This window comes from Myxine glutinosa, chromosome 1 (assembly GCF_964187855.1).
Source record: "Myxine glutinosa chromosome 1, kmMyxGlut1.1, whole genome shotgun sequence".
Classification (NCBI taxonomy): domain Eukaryota; kingdom Metazoa; phylum Chordata; class Myxini; order Myxiniformes; family Myxinidae; genus Myxine; species Myxine glutinosa.
The window spans coordinates 390,579,037-390,600,094 of NC_136261.1; the positions used below are offsets into that span (position 1 = coordinate 390,579,037).

The 21,058-nt window shown below is 50.7% G+C and overlaps 1 long non-coding RNA gene across 1 annotated transcript in view; it reads left to right on the top strand.

Moving 5' to 3' along the window:
- The window catches only part of LOC144889852 (uncharacterized), a 74,773-nt gene extending 54,868 nt beyond the window's left edge, over window positions 1-19,905 (top strand). The window contains exon 2 of the long non-coding RNA XR_013622114.1: window positions 18,754-19,905. This is a non-coding gene — a long non-coding RNA (uncharacterized LOC144889852). The remainder of the gene's footprint in view (window positions 1-18,753) is intronic.
- The last annotated feature ends 1,153 nt before the right edge of the window (window positions 19,906-21,058 follow it).

Sequence of the window (21,058 nt, forward strand, 5' to 3'; positions counted from 1 at the left end):
GACGTAGGACTGGGGGTCACCGTGGTGGGACGTTGGCACGGGGGCAAACCGTCGGGCAGTCTCCTGGAGGTCCGAGCGCTGGTGAACTGCGGACCAGGGACTGGTAGCGTCGGGCACGAATTCGCCCGGGACGCATAGCGCCTGGCCGGAGACAAGCTCGGCGGGGGACGCCCAGAGGTCCTCCTTGGGGGCCGTGCGGAGGCCCCAAAGGACCCACGGCAGCCGGTCGGCCCAACCGCCATCCTGAAGGCCGGCCATGAGCGCGGCCTTCATGGAGCAGTGGAACCGCTCGCACAACCCATTGGCTTGGGGGTGGTAGGCCGTAGTACGGTGGAGCTTGACCCCCAGGTTGCGGGCGACCGCGCGCCACAGCTCGGAGGTGAACTGCGGTCCGCGGTCCGACGAGATGTCCGCCGGTGCGCCGAAGCGCGACCCAGGTGGCGATGAAAGCCTGCGCCACGTCGGCGGTGGTGGTGGAGACGAGGGGAACGGCCTCCGGCCACCTGGTGGTCCTGTCCACCATGGTGAGCAGGTGTGTGAAACCCCGTGATGGGGGGAGGGGGCCCACCAGGTCCACGTTGACGTGGTCGAAATGTCGTTCGGGCACGGTGAAAGGTGCCAGCGGGGCCTGGGTGTGTCGGTGGACCTTGGCCTGTTGGCAGGCTGTGCAGGTGCTGGTCCAATCGCGGACGTCCCGTCGAAGGCCGTGCCAGACAAATCGCGCCGACACCAGCTTCTGGGAAGCTTTCCGGCCCGGGTGGGAAAGACCGTAGAGGGAGGCGAAGATGCGGCGTTGCCAGGTAACGGGCACGATGAGGCGAGGCTGGCCTTGGGAGACGTCGCAGAGCAGGACAGTGTCCGTTTTCTCTGTCATTATGGGGTATTGAGTGCAGATTGATGAGGCGAAAAATGAATTTAAACGATTTCAGGATATGGCTGCAACATAACAAAATGTGACAAAAGTGAAGTGGTCTGAATACTTTCTGAATGCACTGTAATTAAGTATAGGACTTATCTAGCCCGGATGTCGGCTGAGGTGTATATTTGTCCCGATTACGAGGAATGGGGCGTGTTAACTCGTGTTGTAGGAGCTGTGCTCCAACGTAAATCGGAAGAATGGCCGCGACAAAAAGCTGAAATTCGTCCGAGTTTCTTTATTGTGTCAAATCAACTCGGGTACTCTGAAAAGCCCGTTTATCGGGCAGCAATATATATACACATTATCCCGGAGCGTTTGCCCAGGAAACGCGAGACCGGGCGTGCCCGGGCGTCCTGGGCGAACCCTGGAAAGGTGAGTCTGGACATGCCCGGGCGTCCTGGACGAGGCCTGGCAAGTCGAGAGCGGGCATGCCTGGGCGTCCTGGACGAGCCCTGGAAAGGCGAGGCTGGGCGTGCCCGGGTGTTCTGGGCGAACCCTGGAAAGGCGAGTCTGGCCATGCCCGTGCGTCCTGGACGAGGCCTGGCAAGTCGAGAGCGGGCATGCCCGGGCGTCCTGGACGAGCCCTGGAAAGGCGAGGCTGGGCGTGCCCGGGCGTCCTGGGCGAGCCCGGCATGGTGATCTCTCCGCGTCCTCGGTAGGTGCAAGGCGATTGTGTATACCCAGCGGTAGCCGCTACACACGTCCCCCCAGAATCGACTTGCACCGGCAGGGTCAATTTAAGGGGGGTCCTGATGACCCGGCCGAAGCGACTCCTGGCGGGTCGTGGGGGTGGGGGGGTCCGGTGTGGTGGTGGGCGGTCGAGTGGGGGGCACCGTGGATGGGGGGCGGCCTTGCCGCGGTGGAAGGGCCAACCGTGGCGGTTGGTCGATGTCCACGTGCGCCGGCTTGAGGCGGTCCACCGCAATCCGGTCTGACCTGCCGCCGATGTCGATGACGAACGACTTGGCGTCCCGTCGCAGGACCCGGAAGGGCCCGTCGTACGGCGGCCGGAGTGGCCCCCGATGTGCGTCATGACTGCACATCGGATTTTTATGTGAAAAAATAAAAAATATTTTTTCACATAAAACGGCTTTTTTGTGCGCAAAAAAATTATTTTGCTATTTTCGGAGAAAAAAAATATTTCGCCCTTTTTCGGGAAAAATAAAATAAAATGCCCTTTTTGGTCGAAAATATCTGTCAACGCTAAAAAAAAATTAGGGAATTTTTCGAAATTTTTAACTGCGATCGAAATTTTTAACTGCGATCTAAATTGTTAGCTGCGATCGATCTCAAAAACAAAACGTTGCGTCCACTTGCGTGCGTTGCGTCCCCAGCGTGTACAGCAGTGAGGCGGTGTACTACAGTGAGAGAGTGTACACCAAGTGTGAACAAGTCTCCTATCAAGATGAGTGCTGCTCTTCGTGACAAGTGGCTGAAGGAATTCAACGCTGGCGGCGATGGGGCCACCTTCAAGTACGTGTCGAGTGACACGGCTTTCTGTCGAGCTTGTGAAAAGACTTTCCGGGCGAAGCAGAAGTCTGAGCTGGCCCAACATGTCCGAGGAGACCGCCACAAGAGCAACTTGGCCTTGAAGAAGAAGAGGACGGTCACGCAAGCCACCATGGAGGACTTTGGTGGCGGAAAGAGGCACAAGTGCGACGACGTGGCTCAGGAGCTGTGCCAGGCCATGCTGGCCGCTGGCATCCCATGGTCGAAATTGGAAAACCCTGCCCTCCGGTCATTCCTGGAGAAGCACATCACTCTCCAGATCCCCGATGAAAGCTGGATTAGAAAGCACTACCTCGACAAGTGCTATGACGAGACCTTGGCGGGGATCCGTGCTGACCTCGGACAGCAGCCCATCTGGCTGTCCGTCGACGAGACGACCGATTCGGCAGGTCGATATGTGGCCAACATCATCGCGGGACGCTTGTCCAAGGAGGGGTACTTTCGTCCCCACCTCGTCCAGTGCATGTTTCTGGAGAAGACCAACTCCGGGGAGATCGTGCGCGCAGTCAATGACACGCTGCGCTATCTTTGGCCTGATTTCAACCCGGAGTGCCTCAAGGTCCTCGTCAGCGACGCCGCGGCCTATATGATCAAGGCCGGCCATGCCCTGAAGAAACTCTTCCCGGACTTGCTGCATGTGACTTGCGTTGCCCACGCGCTCCACCGTGTCTGCGAGACAGTCCGAGAAATGTTCAAGGACGTCAATGACCTGATTGCCACGACGAAGAAGGTGTTCGTCAAAGCCCCGTCACGTGTTGTCCTTTGGAAGGAGCAGCAGCCCAATCTTTCTCTCCCCCCGGAGCCCATTCTGACTCGGTGGGGGACGTGGATCGACGCCGCGGTGTTTTACGCCGAGCACTTCGAGGCTGTCAAGGACATTGTGGACCAGCTGAACGATGACGACGCGATGGCAATCCGGAGTGCCAAGGACCTGTTCGGAAAGGCGGACATCAAGCTCAGTTTGGTCTTCTTAAATGCCCACGTGTCGTTCATCCCGAAGATCCTTAAGCAGCTGGAGGAGGCCGGCATGGAGCTGGCCAAGGCCTTCCAGCTCCTTGATCAGGCCAAGGAGGAGCTCGAAAAGATCCGAGGCTGCCGTAAGGAGATCCTGCTCACCAAGTTCAAGGCGGTGCTGCAGCGCAATCCCGACATTGGTGTGCTGAGGACAGTGGCTTTGATCCTGAATGGAGATCAGCATGGATCTGAGGTTGGTGTGCCGGCTGGAGTCAAGCTTGCCGACATCCCCCTCTTGAGGTACTGCCACATCGTCAGCGTCGACGTGGAAAGGTCCTTCTCCGTCTACAGAAACGTCCTCACTGACCGCCGACACCGCCTCACCAAGGAGAACATTACCAAGATAATGATTTCAAACACCTACTTCAACCGTTCCTAAAAGGGTCTTGTCAATTTCTTCTAGTCCTCTACTTATCAAACAATGCGGTTGCAATAAAGGTACCTGAACGTCATTTTTTACCTGTTTACTAGCCCAGAGTGCTTAATGTTGTGCAGGAAAAAGCTTACCATTTTTTGTTCTTTTTTTGACTGATTTCTGAAAAATTTGGTAAAAATAAAAAATGAATAAATCGGGGGAAAAAAAGATTTCGGGATTTTTTCACATAAAAAAAAAAAATTCCGCTTTTCAAAACATAAAAGGCCTATTTTCTTAACATAAAAATCCGTAGTCTAGTCATGACACACAAAAACGTACTCTGCTGTGCGAAGCGCTGGGGGGACGTAGGACTGGGGGTCACCGTGGTGGGACGTTGGCACGGGGGCAAACCGTCGGGCGGCCTCCTGGAGGTCCGAGCGCTGGTGAACTGTGGACCAGGGACTGGTAGCGTCGGGCACGAATTCGCCCGGGACGCATAGCGCCTGGCCGGAGACAAGCTCGGCGGTGGACGCCCAGAGGTCCTCCTTGGGGGCCGTGCGGAGGCCCGAAAGGACCCACGGCAGCCGGTCGGCCCAACCGCCATCCTGAAGGCCGGCCATGAGCGTGGCCTTCATGGAGCAGTGGAACCGCTCGCACAACCCATTGGCTTGGGGGTGGTAGGCCATAGTACGGTGGAGCTTGACCCCCAGGTTGCGGGCGACCGCGCGCCACAGCTCGGAGGTGAACTGCGGTCCGCGGTCCGACGAGATGTCCGCCGGTGCGCCGAAGCGCGACCCAGGTGGCGATGAAAGCCTGCGCCACGTCGGCGGTGGTGGTGGAGACGAGGGGAACGGCCTCCGGCCACCTGGTGGTCCTGTCCACCATGGTGAGCAGGTGTGTGAAACCCCGTGATGGGGGGAGGGGGCCCACCAGGTCCACGTTGACGTGGTCGAAATGTCGTTCGGGCACGGTGAAAGGTGCCAGCGGGGCCTGGGTGTGTCGGTGGACCTTGGCCTGTTGGCAGGCTGTGCAGGTGCTGGTCCAATCGCGGACGTCCCGTCGAAGGCCGTGCCAGACAAATCGCGCCGACACCAGCTTCTGGGAAGCTTTCCGGCCCGGGTGGGAAAGACCGTAGAGGGAGGCGAAGATGCGGCATTGCCAGGTAACGGGCACGATGAGGCGAGGCTGGCCTTGGGAGACGTCGCAGAGCAGGACAGTGTCCGCGAAGGGGATGTCGGCCAGGCGGAGGACCGTGTCCGCCGCCCGGAGGGCTTGCACCATGGTGTTGGTGGTTTGATCCACCACCATAAGCGCGAAGTCCACGCCGAGGTGGACCGCGTTCGCGCTGGCCCGAGAAAGACAGTCGGGCACGGCGTTGTCTTTGCCGGCGACGTGCCGGATGTCCGTGGTAAACTCTGACACGGCGGAGAGGTGGCGCTGTTGGCGGGCCGACCACGGCTCCGTGACCTTGGCCATTGCGTAAACCAACGGCTTGTGGTCGACGAACGCCGTGAAGGGTTGGCCCTCCAGGAGGTGGGGGAAATGGCAAATGGCCAGGTGTAGACCGAGGAGCTCACGGTCAAACGTGCTATATTTGAGCTCGTTCGGCCGGAGTTGCCGGCTGAAAAAAGCGAGGGGCTGCCAAACCCCGTTCACCCATTGCTCATGTACGGCGCCCACCGCGTAGTCGGAGGCATCCGTGGTGAGGGCGATGGGAGCGTTGAGCACCGGGTGAGCGAGCAGTGTTGTGTCGGCGAGGGCCCGCTTTGAGTTTTTAAAGGCCGCGTCCATTGCTGCAGACCAGACGACGTCTTGCTTGGCCGGCTTGCCCCGGAGGGCTTCGTAGAGGGGCCACATGAGTTGAGCAGTGCGGGGCACGAAGCGGTGATAGAAATTCACCATTCCCAGGAATTCCTGCGGGGCCTTTATGGAGCGGGGACGCGAAAGCGGGGACCTTTATGGAGCGGGGAAACGTGGTGATGGCCTCGACCTTGGTTGGCAGCGGCACGGCCCCGTTCTTGGTGATGTGGTGGCCCAAAAAAGCAACGGTCGTCGTGCCGAAGTGGCATTTGGCTGGGTTGACGATGAGGCCGTGCTCGCTGAGGCGCCCGAACAGTGTTCGGAGGTGGAGGAGGTGCTCGGCCCGGGACGTGCTGGCGATGAGGATGTCGTCCAGGTAAACGAAGAGGAACGGCAGGTCGCGCAGCACGCCGTCCATCAAGCGCTGGAACGCCTGAGCCGCGTTCTTGAGGCCAAACGGCATTCGCAGGAATTCGAATAAGCCGAACGGCGTGATGACGGCCGTTTTTGGGACGTCGGCCGCCCTGACAGGTACCTGGTGGTATCCCCGTATTAAATCGATCTTCGAAAAAATGACCCGTCCTGCCAAACGGGCAGAGAAGTCTTGGATGTGCGGGATCGGATACCTGTCGGGGGTGGTAGCGTCATTAATGCAGCAGTAGTCGCCACATGGGCGCCAGCCGCCCCCTGGTTTTGGGACGATGTGTAGTGGCGAAGCCAACGCGCTATCGGAGCGCCGCACGATGCCGAGGTGTTCCAAAGCGTCGAACTCGGTTTTGGCCATGGCGAGCTTGGCTGGGTCGAGGCGGCGGGCTCTGGCGTAGACCGGCGGGCCCGTGGTTGGTATGTGGTGCTCGATCCCATGTCGTACTGCGACGGCCGAAAACGTCGGCCGCGTGAGGGCCAGGAACTCCGTGAGCAGGCGAGCAAACTCGTTCGCCGCCGGGAGGGTGCATGCCAGCTCGGTCGGAGCGGAGCTGCTCAATGTGCATGCCAGGGAGCTGAAGGTCTCGGCGTTGACGAGGCGACGCCGTTTGACATCAACCAGCAGTCCGTGTGCGCAGAGGAAGTCGGCGCCTAGCGGAGCCATTGGCATGCTTGCGGTTACAAAAGTCCAATTAAAGCGTTGGCCGCCGAAGCAGAGGGTGACGTTGCGCAGGTCGAAGGTGCGGATGGCCGATCCGTTGGCCGCAACCAAGGAGGGGCCGCAAACTGCGGACTGCCTGTCCTGATCGGAGGTGGGTATGACGCTCAGTTGGGCGCCGGTGTCACACAGGAAGTGCCGTCCGGACGCTTTGTCCCTGATGAAAAGTAAGTTGCCCGTGTGGCCGGCGCTCATGGCTGGTAATGAACGCCGGCCCGGCCGTTTCCCGGCTTGCTGAAGGTGCACGGGGGTTGGCATGTCCGGGCCTTCTGTCCGAACCTGGCATGATAATAACACCACGCCTGGTCAGGTGGAGGCCCCGGTCGTCGTGCTGGAGGTGGCCGGCGCGGCGTAGCCCGGGACGCATAGGGTCCATTGCTGCGGACCAGACGACGTCGTGCTTGGCAGGCTTGCCCCGGAGGGCTTCGTAGAGGGGCCGCATGAGTTGAGCAGCACGGGGCACGAAGCGGTGATAGAAATTCACCATTCCCAGGAATTCCTGCAGGGCCTTTATGGAGCGGGGACGCGGAAACGTGGTGATGGCCTCGACCTTGGTTGGCAGCGGCACGGCCCCGTTCTTGGTGATGTGGTGGCCCAAAAAATCAACGGCCGTCGTGCCGAAGTGGCATTTGGCTGGGTTGACGATGAGGCCGTGCTCGCTGAGGCGCCCGAACAGTGTTCGGAGGTGGAGGAGGTGCTCGGCCCGGGTGAGGTGTTTTGAATCACCTGGTGGTGAGATGTGTCGGCAGTTCGGTCGTCGACCGTGCCGGGTGCTCGGGCGCCATGGGCATTGCTTCAGACGGCGGTGGGCTCCAGGTCGCTGCTCCAATGCGTTGGCCTGCCGCGGAGATCTTGTCGGCTTCCCTGGCGAGGGCGCGGGGATCCGTGATCGTCGTGCTTGCCAGGGCGAGGCGTACCTGGCTAGGCAGCTGACGGAGGAACAGCTCCCGGAACAGGAAAGCTGGAGAGTGCTCGCCGAGCAGCGAAAGCATGTAGTCCATTCGCTCGGACGGGCGCATGTCGCCGAGCTCGGGCAGGTCTAGCAGGCGCCGTGCGCGTTCCGCTGATGAGAGGGCGAAAGCGTCGAGGAGGAGCTTTTTAATCGCGTCGTATTTGTCAGCGGCTGGCGGGCTCTCGAGGAGGCTCAGGGTGCGGGCTGCGGTGGCTGAGCCGAGTGCTGCTACCACATGGTGAAGCGGGTGTCGTCGGCCGTGATGCCTCGCAGGGCGAACAGGGAGTCCGCCTGGGCGAACCAAACCACCGCGTGAGCCTCCCAGAATGTAGGCAGTTTGAGGGCAACTGCCGTGTCCATGTCGGGTCACCAATGTAGGAGCTGTGCTCCAACGTAAATCGGAAGAATGGACGCGACAAAAAGCTGGAATTCGTCCGAGTTTCTTTATTGTGTCAAATCAACTCAGGTACTCTGAAAAGCCCGTTTATCGGGCAGCAATATATATACACATTATCCCGGAGTGTTTGCCTGGGAAAGGCGAGACCGGGCGTGCCCGCGCGTCGTGGGCAAACCCTGGAAAGGCGAGTCTGGACATGCCCGGGCATCCTGGACGAGGCCTGGCAAGTCGAGAGCGGGCATGCCCGGGCGTCCTGGACGAGCCCTGGAAAGGCGAGGCTGGGCATGCCCGGGCGTTCTGGGCGAACCCTGGAAAGGCTAGTCTGGACATGCCCGGGCGTCCTGGACGAGGCCTGGCAAGTCGAGAGCGGGCATGCCCGGGCGTCCTGGACGAGCCCTGGAAAGGCGAGGCTGGGCGTGCCCGGGCGTCCTGGGCGAGCCCGGCATGGTGATTGCTCCGCGTCCTCGGTAGGTGCAAGGCGATTGTGTATACCCAGCGGTAGCCGCTACAGTGTCAGGATTATGTTAATTCCCCTGTGTGTGAAACCTTTGAGGTTATCCCTACATTTTTTTACCATCACCAGTGCCCACTAGTTACCCTAATTAATAATTACCCCAATAAAACTCACCGGAAGTGCAGGCAGGGAGCGCCCACGCATTGCTCTGCCATGGCGATAAAACATTGCTCAGGCAGGCTGAGGCCACGTCCACCTCGCGATGGATTGACACCAAGGGTTTGATGGGAGATTACATCACTGGTAGGGAGGGACAATCGGCACGCAGCTGAAGCCCAGGGACAATAAGGAGCCAGCTGATTGGCCAAGGGGGATCAATAAGAGTGGAGAGAAGTGGGCATTTTTTTCTCTCGTGTTGGAACTGATAGCGAGTGGCCGTAGACCGAGATATTCTCTCTCTCTCCCTTTGTGCTCTCGATTTGGACTGCCGTCTTGCACTTGGATTTTCGGCTTGACCTGGACTCTCTCTGCTCTCTTGCTTTCTCTCTCACTTGGCCCTCACATATTCCTCTGCCATTGACTCTCCCCTCTTCATATCGGACATTGGCGAGCGACTGTGTGCGGGACATGACCTGTGGTTCCGAACCAAGGAAAGATTGTGTGCGGGGGTTCGTAAAAAGGCAGAGCACCAAGAACGAAGAGCCGCAGTTTCCGTGCCGCATTCATGAGGAAGGGCATGGTTGGGGAGCGGGTTGCGCGCTCGTTCGCCTCGCACGGGAGGCGTTCATCAGGGCCGAGCGAACAAGGGCGAATCGAGGCCTTCTTGGCGCCGAGGTGTTTTGACGCGCACGGAGCCGCGTCCGGACGGCGAGTTTGGGGCCGACACCATTCCTGACAAGGTTCAAGCAGTTGAGCTGAGTGCACGATAACTCACACGATTTATTTTATCCAATTATCCTCCCCATTTGTCTGTGTTTAACTTTAAGTCTGGTGTGGGGATGTCCCGATTTAGGAACCATAGTTAGTAACCGGCACGTTTTATTTTGTATTATCGGCATCTGGGGCAATAAAGCCTTGTTTATTCTTGTACATAATTCAGTTTTTCGTGCGAGTTCATTTCCTGCAGGTTTTGAAGACTGCCCGGTGAGATAATGTCTGGTAAAAGCTTTCCGCTTCTTCTTCCTCCCACCCCTCCCGCGCATATATAGTGAAATGCGCATTCGATCGTCGCCTCGCATTAAGGCTCGTTTCCATCCGTGATTTCCCGGTTTTCACCGAGAGGAATCGCATGACAATATATATATATACAGACTTGGCATTTAATATGGAATTTTTTTTTTCTTGACTTGGGTTTACTTTCTTAACTCAGTATCTCAATCTGGTGAGTTTCTTTTACACTTTGGTGATTTATTTGTTAAAAGAACCATGTCACTGATTGTCTGTCGCAGCAAGAAGTCAACAACAGGATTATATCACAGGTGGCGTGGCAAAATTTACGGACAGGTGCATTTGATGATTGGCTTCACAGTCGGTTATACAAGGGTTGTTGCGTTCTGTATTAGTGGAAAACAACTGCTGCACGTCTCCAAAAGTTATTGTCGCTTCCTCTGGAGATGGACCGTCAACTCGACAATGCTGTTTGTCATGGAGTGGTGGCTTTACGAAATTACGGCATGAAACAGCGTGCTATTGCTTGGCAGTATGCCATCACTCAAGGTCAGGTGTCAACGATCCTGAAACGAAATGCTCAGAGGGGTGTCCCGACTCCAATACCGAGGCCAAGACGTCCCCGCAGAACCACAAGGAGGGATGATCGCCAGCTGCACCGGTTAGTCCGCAATGGCCGTACCAAGTCAGCTAATCGGCTTAGGGCTGAGTGGCAGCAACTGACAAATGTGCCTGTATCCAGAAGGCTAGTCAACCAACGACTGGTTCAAGCAGGCTATCGTGCCAGGCGTCCCCTGAGAAAGCCATGCCTGACCAGACAACACAGCTAGCACCGATTGCAGTGGGCCAGAGAGCACCGTCAATGGCAGCCAGGACACTGGAATCATGTGATCTTCAGTGACGAGTCTAGATTTCTGGTCTATCGTCAAGATGGCCGCGTCCGAGTGCGCAGACAAGTGCATGAAGCCTACAACAAAGTTTGTATAGTGCCAAGAGTCCAAGCTGGAGGTGGTGGGGTGACCATTTGGGCTGCTTTTCATGCAGGGGGCAAAACTGACCTGGTTGTTCTGAATGGAAACCTGAACCAGTTCAAGTACAGGGCCATTCTGGAAGAAACATTGCTTCCATTTGCTCGTGCAGCCTTTCGAGGAAACTTTGTCTTCCAAGATGACAATGCACGGCCTCATCGTGCTCGCATGATCCAACACTTTCTTGCTGACTGTGGTGTAGAGCATATGGAGTGGCCTGCCATGTCCCCGGATATGAATCCGATAGAGAACTTGTGGGCAGAATTAACGCATCAAATCGACCACTTGGACCAGCAGCCGACCTCTGTGCGTGAATTGCAGCAGGCTATTGTCACTGCATGGCAAGCGATTCCTGTCCAAACCTTGGCAAATCTCGTGAACAGCATGCCTCAACGTGTACGTGCTCTCCTGAATGCTTGTGGGGGTTACACGAAGTACTGAACTGTAATTTTACTATCCGTAATCCCAGTCGTACTTTAACTTTTGTTTTTGTTAAAACAAAAAATTGGCTAATGTGCAAAATAAAGAGATACTTCTGGAAAACGTACAGAAGTTTAACACAGTACTGTCCATGAATTGAGTTCGATATCAGTTTACATCACTTTCAAGGATCAATTTATTTGTTTCGAAATGTCAAATGTGGTTTTTGCTTCTTTTAAAGGTCACATTAACAAAATCTAGAATAATTTCAACATAATTCCAATGAACTTTTGGTTCTAAGACATCTTGAAAAGTAAATTCACCCCCACAAAAAAATAATCCATATTAAATGCCAAGTCTGTATATATATATATATATATATATATATATATATATATATATATATATATATATATATATATATATATATATATATATATATATATATATATATATATATATGTATATATGTACACTACCGGTCAAAAGTTTTAGAACACCTCAATTTTTTCCAGTTTTTATTGAAATTTATGCAGTATAATGTCTCAATGTACTCTGAAATTAAGCATAGAACAAATAAACAATTGGAGATAAAAATAAATCATCGAATCATTTTGTTTAACAAAATTTAATAAAAACTTTTGATGCAGCAAAGTAGCCACCTTTTGCAGATATAACCGCCGACCACACTTGTGGCATTCTTTCTGCAATGGAAATCAAATATTGGTCGGGAAGTTCTTCCCAACACTGTTGCAGAAGTTCCCACAAATGTGTTGCACTTGTAGGGTGCTTTGCTTTTACCGTTCTGTCCAGTTCATCCCAAACCAGCTCGATGGCGTTTAAGTCTGGAGACTGTTTTGGCCAATCCATGATTTGAAGCCTACTGCCTTGTTCTTTTCCTCGAAGGTAGGTTTGACATAGCCTGGAGGTGTGTTTAGGGTCATTATCTTGCTGTAAGACAAAAAACCCTGACCAACTAGGCGTATACCAGAGGGTATTGAATGGCGCTGCAAATGGCGCCAGAGTCCTTGCAGTGTTCATATGTTTTATTCCTCTCCCACCTCCCCCCAAGTCCTCCCGATGTCCCTGCTCTCAAATGTTGTGTTTGTGTCCTTCCCCCTCTCTCCCCATCTTGTCTACCGCTCCCCTTGTTTTTTGTGTTTTGTGTGTCGGTTTGTCTTTTTGTGTGATTAATGTTAGCTCTTTCACGAGCCTCGATCTTGTATATAAAAAAAAATTTAAAAAAATTATGTGGTAGCCCTTTTGGTTCAGGGTGCCAGTCGCTCTGTGCAAGTCGACGAATCTGGATCCAGCACAAGAGCCCCAGACCATCACGCTTCCTCCTCCATGTTTGACAGTTGGGGTCACACACTGAGGAACCATCCTTTCACCTACTCGACGGCGTACAAAAACCCTGCGTGATGAACCAAAAATTTCAAATTTAGATTCATCGGTCCATAAGACCTTCTCCCAGTCTTCAGTAGTCCACTGGCGGTTCTTCATGGCCCAGGCAAGCCTCTTTTTCTTATTTTGCGATCTTAGCAATGGCTTTCTTACTGCCACTCGACCTGTCAAACCTGTAGCTTGAAGTCTTCTCTTCACAGTTGAAACTGACTTGCTTACTTCGACCAGTGTTAAGCTGTGCTTGAAGCTGTTGTCCTGTGAGCCACCTATCACGCAAGCTGTTGACTCTCAGAAACTTGTCTTCTGATTCTGTTGTGGCTTTGGGTCTGCCAGACCTCTTCCTGTCAGAGTTTCCTCCAGTTTCCAATATACTACTTCCTGCAGTGCAATATTGTCCAAATAATGCTTCAGAGGGTGTAATAACAGTCTGTTCCAATACTGCTTTTATACAGACAGGGGTTTGTAATCAAGTAATCAGTCGGTGGTTGGGACACCTGTAGGAATTGTTTGCATCAACTTTCAAGGCTTAATTTACTTACTTTGCTGCAGAACAGCTGTAAGTAGTTAACCCATTACTTGTTCCCTGAAGAAGGCCTTTTTTTTTTACAATATAACTGTGCAATTTACATTTTCCCCGTTTTTGCTAACCTAATCATTTTTTTTATTTTTTTTAACATCGAGCAGTTTACTGCTCACCTTTGTACCATTTCAGATTTTCACTGGACTTGAAATGCTCAAATTTAAATAAAAACTTGAAAAATTGAGGTGTTCTAAAACTTTTGACCTGGAGTATATATATATATATATATATATCTGTGCAGTGTCTGTCCTGTGTTGTGTTGTCACTGAACTACTTTCTGAAACTTTTGTGAAAGCGTACCAAACTTCTGGTATGCACATATCTCTCCCGTCGGTCTCGGTATGTCCTAAGGGTATTTTTTTTGGAAAAATTTCCATTTTATTTATTTATTTATTTTTTGGGGGAAAATTTTTTTTCAACTTCAATTGTTTATAAAATGTGATATCACGCATATTACAAATACATTTGTGCAAAATAATTGTTGGAATTATGATTGGCTTAAACCATGACAAAACGGCAACTCGGGTACAGTCATTTATCTATACTAGGGCATGCCCGTACTATATCTATATCTAAAATTATATCCCCCCCCTCTATTTACATGAAATGGTTTGGTCCAAAGCAAACGGCTTGCGAGTACGGTGACAATCCCCCCCCTCTATTTACATGAAATGGTTTGGTCCAAAGCGAACGGCTTGCGAGTGCGGTGACAATCCCCCCCCTCTATTTACATGAAATGGTTTGGTCCAAAGCGAACGGCTTGCGGAGTTTGGTAAAGAAATCGCCATCGCGTGCACAAAGGCGCAGGAAAGCGAAAGAATCGCAAATTAGTTTTAATTAGTTTTAAAACATAGTTTAACGCCAACATAGCGCCAACATAGTTTGCCGACGGGAAATAAATGAATACGCTCTCAAATGTGCCATCCGAGGCAGAGTCTGTTCGCCACGTTCGGCACACGTGATAGCTCGCTGCTCTCTGATTGGTTGAATCGTTTTTTGGACATAGCTCGGTAACTACTTCTGCGATTAATTTAAAACCTTGAAAAGGCACATCCTCGGGTCCCCAGCAATATACCTGGCAAGTTTCAAGTATATCGGACCCGTGGTTGTCGAGAAACAGCGGTCACAGACAAACAAACACACACACAGACACACAGACACACACACACACACACACACACACAGAGATTGCTGGAATTATAGATAGATATCTACACATCTGGGCAGTGTCTGTGTTGTCACTTAACGACTCCCTCAAACTTTTGTTTCCGTGGTTGTGAAGTGTTTTTAATAACGTTGTGGTGGTTTTGAATCACGTGGTGGTGAGGTGTTTTTAAATCACATGGTGGTGAGGTGTTTTGAATTACGTGGTGGTGAGGTGTTTTGAATTACGTGGTGGTGAGGTATTTATAATTACGTGGTGGTGAGGTGTTTTTAATTATGTGGTGATGAGGTGTTTTGAATTACTTGGTGGTGAGGTATTTATAATTACGTGGTGGTGAGGTGTTTTTAATTATGTGGTGATGAGGTGTTTTGAATTACTTGGTGGTGAGGTATTTATAATTACGTGGTGATGAGGTATTTATAATTACGTGGTGATGAGGTGTTTTGAATTACTTGGTGGTGAGGTGTTTTGAATTACGTGGTGGTGAGGTGTTTTGAATTACTTGGTGGTGAGGTGTTTTGAATTACGTGGTGGTGAGGTGTTTTGAATTACGTGGTGGTGAGGTATTTATAATTACGTGGTGGTGAGGTGTTTTTATTATGTGTTTTATGGCTGTGAGGTGTTTTTAATTTCGTGGTGGTGAGGTGTTTTTATTTCGTGTTTTATGGCTGTGAGGTGTTTTAAATTTTGTGGTGGTGAGGTGTTTTCAATTTCGTGGTGGTGAGGTGTTTTTATTACATGTTTTATGGCTATGAGGTGTTTTTATTACGTGTTTCATGGCTGTGAGGTGTTTTCAATTTCGTGGTGGTGAGGTGTTTTCAATTTCGTGGTGGTGAGGTGTTTTTATTACATGTTTTATGGCTATGAGGTGTTTTTATTACGTGTTTCATGGCTGTGAGGTGTTTTCAATTTCGTGGTGGTGAGGTGTTTTCAATTACGTGGTGGTGAGGTGTTTTCAATTACGTGGTGGTGAGGTGTTTTGAATTACGTGGTGGTGAGGTGTAATCGTCCCAAACATCCAGTCTGCACCTACCCCTCCCCTATGTGTGTGCAGAGGGGTTCTTTCTTAAAATAAAAAAAACATTCAACCTGAATCTTCAACCTAAATTGCCTATAAAAATGTAATATCACAAACACAACAAATACATTTGTGCAAAGTAATTGTTTGTATTATGATTGGTGAAAATCATGACAACACAGCAACTCAGGTACAGTCATTAGCCTCAGCTAAAATAAGCCCGTTCCTCAGTAACGACGCGCGAGCCGAGCCAAGCTCGTATATATATATATATATATATATATATTTGAGGAAATGCCAGGGACATAGAAAAGCCCCTTTATATCGTATGTGACATGTGGCAAAGTATAGAAAAGAAGGGACATTCCATGGCTTGAAGAAAATGCCAAACAATAGAAAGTAAGGGGCATTCAAAAAATCTCGTGTGCATGATGAACCATCGTCCATCGGGAACTGCGGTTGGTGATTAAATTAACAGCTGGGGACGGAAATGAGATATATGTGGATATGTTAGGAGGAACCAAGTAATGCTCTAGAAAAGTTCATATGAAGGGGCATTAATTTGATTCATACAGTTACATGAAGAAGTAAATGTATTTTATTTGCATATATATATATATATATATATATATATATATATATATATCTATATATATCTATATATATATATATATATATATATATATATATATATATATATATATATATATATATATATATATATATAATCACGGTCTCGTATAGCATGGATGCCATCTCACCTGGCATGGTGTCGTAATAACATGGATGCTATCTGTAGTACAATGTGTGAATAAAAGTGTGGAGTTATTGGAATTGCAACTGTACGTGGCTCTTACACCAACTTAAGGCAGACATTTTACAGGTAGATGGGTCACATGGATTCCAATTATGTCAAAAGTAAAATTCATAACATGATACTCACTGCAAATTACTTGCGTGGGTTTTTATTATGGCAATGATAGGATGAGTAATATAATTGCTCACGAGTGCAGTCAGAGTGGCACTGCCAAGCTTTAGATTAAATTGCGCGAAGCGAGGGTAGGGGAGAGGTGGCGTAAAGACATCAGACAAGAAACACCGTCGTCTCGTAAAAGTCCAGTTGCTTAATGTCAGTGCACAAATCAACACGATATATGGGATTCACGTGCTAGGTGGCACAGGGATGCCAAGCGGGCCTATGCTCAACGCAAACGTGACTGCTTTCACGACGTCCATTTTGGTCGCGTTCGCAGGAGCACATGATGAAGTGCAAAATTATTGAGCTGAGCAAGCCCTTCCATTAAGTGGACCGCAGGATCCTACACCGATTACAATTATCTTGCAAGTGGCAACAAACAAGGTGTAGGGAATGCACCTGAAGAGTCAGCATGCTCACAAGCTGAGTTGGGTCTTCACAGTCACGGCATGGTGTAGCCAATCGTTCATCACCATCCAGAAAAATAAGCAAGGGAGAGAACTGCTGAAGGCAGACAGCCTGATCCCGGAGAGATGCACAAAGATGGCTTTAATTGCTGTACGTAATCCACGTGTTTGTGCTGCTTTGGGATGAATCACTGGAAGTGGGGATTGTCCGATATTACAGATAGGCCACGGACCAGCCTGCTGTGCATGACCAGCACACCTTGTACCATAGCTGGATGATGCAGGAGACTATCGCTCACCAGAGGCCTAATCCATGACACAATCTCGGGACTTGGAATTGCGTACAGAATGGCCGATCAATACATGGACTTTCAGTCCAGCCTGGAAGTGTGCTTGGCTCAGATAAAATCATGAGAGATGCTCAGGCCAAGAAGCTCCAAGGAATGAGGCTCTGAGTTGATGACAGATTCTGTCTTGTGGATATGTTAAGTTGTCCTTTCAGAGAAACAGGGGGTGAGGACATGGGGATGTACGAAGGTTAAACTCATCATGTGTCGACTAAGATCCAATTTTTTTTACATCGGCAGTCAATGAATCCAGCACAATGAGGCCAGCACAATGAAGCCAGAACAATGAGACCAGAACAATGAAGGTAGAACAATGGGACCAGAACAATGAGGCTAGAATAATGAAGGTAGAACAATGGGACCAGAACAAGGAAGCCAGAACGGAGGCCAGCACAATGAAGCCAGCACAATGAAGCCAGCACAATGAAGCCAGCACAATGAAGCCAGCACAATGAAGCCAGCACAATGAAGCCAGCACAATGAAGCCAGCACAATGAAGCCAGAACAATGAGACCAGAACAATGAGGCCAGCACAATGAAGTCAGCACAATGAGACCAGAACAATGAGGCCAGAACAATGAAGGTAGAACAATGGGACCAGCACAATGAAGCCAGAACAATGAGACCAGAACAATGGGACCAGAACAATGAGACCAGAACAATGAGTGTAGAACAATGGGCCCAGAACAATGAGGCCAGCACAATGAGGCCAGCACAATGAAGCCAGAACAATGAGACCAGAACAATGAAGCCAGAACAATGAGGCCAGCACAGTGAGACCACAACAATGTAGGTAGCGCAATGATGCCAGACAATGGGACCAGAACAAGGAAGCCAGAACAATGAGGCCAGAACAATGAAACCAGAACAATGAGGCCAAAAACAATGAAGCCAGAACAATGAGGCCAGAACAATGAGGCCAGAACAATGAGACCAGAATAATGAGACCAGAACAATGAGGCCAGAACAATGAGGCCAGAACAATGAGGCCAGAACAATGAGACCAGAACAATGAGACCAGAACAATGAGACCAGAACAATGAAGGTAGAACAATGATGCTAGACTGAAGCCAGATCAATGAGGCCAGAACAATGAGGCCAGAACAATGAGGCCAGAACAATGAGGCCAGAACAATGAGGCCAGAACAATGAGGCCAGAACAATGAGGCCAGAACAATGAGGCCAGAACAATGAGGCCAGAACCATGAGGCCAGAACCATGAATGTAGAACAATAATGCCAAAACAATGTGACCAGAACAAGGAAGCCAGAACAATGAGTCTAGAACAATGAACCCAGAACAATGAACCCAGAACATTGAAGCCAGAACAATGATGTCAGAACAATGATGTCAGAACAATGTCCAGAGAGGGATGAAGCAGGAATAGGTATATTCCCCATCAAAGTGACGAAGATTCACATCCACAAAGTGATCTGCTTGGTTCCAACAGTGAAGGGTTCTGGTAGTTCTGTAATGTGGGTGCATTTTCCTGGCATGTTTTGGGTACAGTCATTCCCTTAGGCTTAGAAGGTAAAGTCAATGGCAATCACTATGGGTGCCCCAACACCTTCCCCCCGTCCAGCTCTACTGGGTCGCCACTGTACAATGGTGGGCATATAGCGGGAAGGATCATTCATTTGACATCTCAAATACCAAATTTCATAATGATCTAATGAGCCTTTCTTGTTCTGTTGCAGATTTTGTGAAGTGATGTCGTGGTCGGGTGATTCCGAGAAGAAAAGGTGGATATGCCGCATCATGGCTATCGCGTTCCGAGTCGCCAGGGATCAGACGCCGGGAACCATATCCCGATCCTGGGTTGCCAAGTACCTGAACAGGTCTGAGGACTTCGTCAAACGCAATTGGAACCGTGATCCCTTCGATTGCGAGATGGACAGCCGGCCCGAACAGACAGCACAATGTTTGTCTGAGGAAAGCAGGGATATCATCATTGAGTCGCTTGCCAAGGAGAAGAAAAGCATTCGAGGGCTCCAAAAGGAGATTGAACAAGTTTGAGGGAAGAAGAAGAGCTTATCAAGTATCCATAGGTTCCTTCAGTCCATTGGCGCAAAGGCTTTTCACCAAATTCCAGCACCGAAGCTGACGGAGAGAACGTCGAGGATCGAATGTGGTTTTGTGAGTTTTTGAGCGAGTGGACCTCTGATGATTTTCTTTTCCTTGCCCCTTCTGATGAATTTTTCATTTATGAGGCTCGACGTCCCAACTTCCGGAATGACAGAATTTGGGCTCTTCACAATGATGACATTCCACAAGAACTCAAGATTCGAGAGAAATCGAAGAGTGCACGGTGCGTTGGCGTCTTCTTGATGTTCACAGCGAAAAGGCTGATGTGGGTCATCAAAGAGCAAGGACAATCATGGGACGGCAAATACCTCCGAGACGTTGTGCTGATCCGCCATGTTATTCCGTTCTTACGGAACCCAGAAAATGTCCTCAGCATCAAGGAAACCACGTTTCTGCACGACCCAGCCCCGTGCATGAGCGCACTGGCGACCCAGAATCTTCTGAAGGCGAACGAGGTCGATTTTTTCGGAAACGATGAGTGGCCGGGAGCATCGCCTGACCTCAACGCCTGTGAACATTTGGGGGCGATACTCAAGGACAGAGTTGAACAACGCCTCCAGAACACCAGGGAAGAGCTTCTCACTGCTTTGACTAACGTTCTCGAAGAAATGGAGTTCGATCGTGACTTGTTTGTGTCTCTCTTGGAATCCTACCCCACGCGTTTGGAGGCAGTTCGGTCGGCGGGCGGTGGGCACACCAAATATTGAAGCAAAGCTTTGAAACTGTGCACATGAGATGTCGAATAATAAAGCTTTTTCCCCCTATTCTGGTTTCTCCCTACCTCTCCTACGTTGGGCTGGGCAGGGGGGGGGGGGCTAAGGTGTTGGGACATCCTGTACTTGATGGTACTGAGTGAACCCCATGTTGCAGCATCTTCACTTGTGCATTCTTGAACACAGAACAAATTCATTCGTCCTTGTCACACAACCAACATGTCCACCAAGTTTTGTCCGAATACATCCATAACGTTTTGAGAAATCATGCTTAATATTCTTTTTGGCCCTATCCCTATCTATTCAATTAGCGATCAGTATCTGATTATATTACATGATCTTCCAAAGAATACTCACCCCATGAATCCTAAAGGGCCTATCTCATTGGCGGAGACGTCGCCGCGACTGCCGCGACTGATCAATCGCGGCGACTCGGGAGACCAAAAAATGGCTTGCGCTCTCACCAAGGCGACGCCAGGGCGACGTCTACGCCAGGGCGATGATATTCATCACTACTCCTTTCGCTACATATTTTACATATTTTTGCATGTATTTATTTTAATGCAATTAAATATAAATTCAATGCAATTTAAATATACACTCACATGTATGTAGGGGCTTCTTGATCTCCTCGAAGATGTTCCGCATATCAACAAGGAAGGTTTCAACCGCTGCTTTCTTGTATTGGTTATATTTGTATCTTGCATACGATTTATCGTAAAATTCCGGATGATCCTCCCAGAAGTCAGCCATTGCCTCTTGATGCCCCTCTTTCCAATCATATTGTTTTCTAGTCGGATCGCCGCTGGAACCATGTTCCTCATCTTCTCTAGCATCAACTGCTGCCTCAGCATCCACAAACTGTGCTGAAGCTGCTTCATCCTCCTTCTTCTTGCCCTTCCGGCCCCCACTGCCCTTGGGTGGCATGGTGGAAGGACAGTACTACTCTGGAGTTGGAGCTGTCCCCTGGCAAGACAAGATGGTGGGGCCTCTTCCAAGGCAGTACAAGGAGCAGCAGCAGCAGCAGTAGCAGGAACAAGTACCAAATGATGAAGACCTTGACTGGATCCTGTACCTGACTTGGACCAGGAGTGAAGGCGTCTCGATGATGCCAGCACGCGCTGTCACGTGGTCTCTAAAGTGGGTCAAGCAGCGTCAAGCAGCGTCGCGGAGACGTCGCAGCATCGTCGCCGCAACGTCTCCT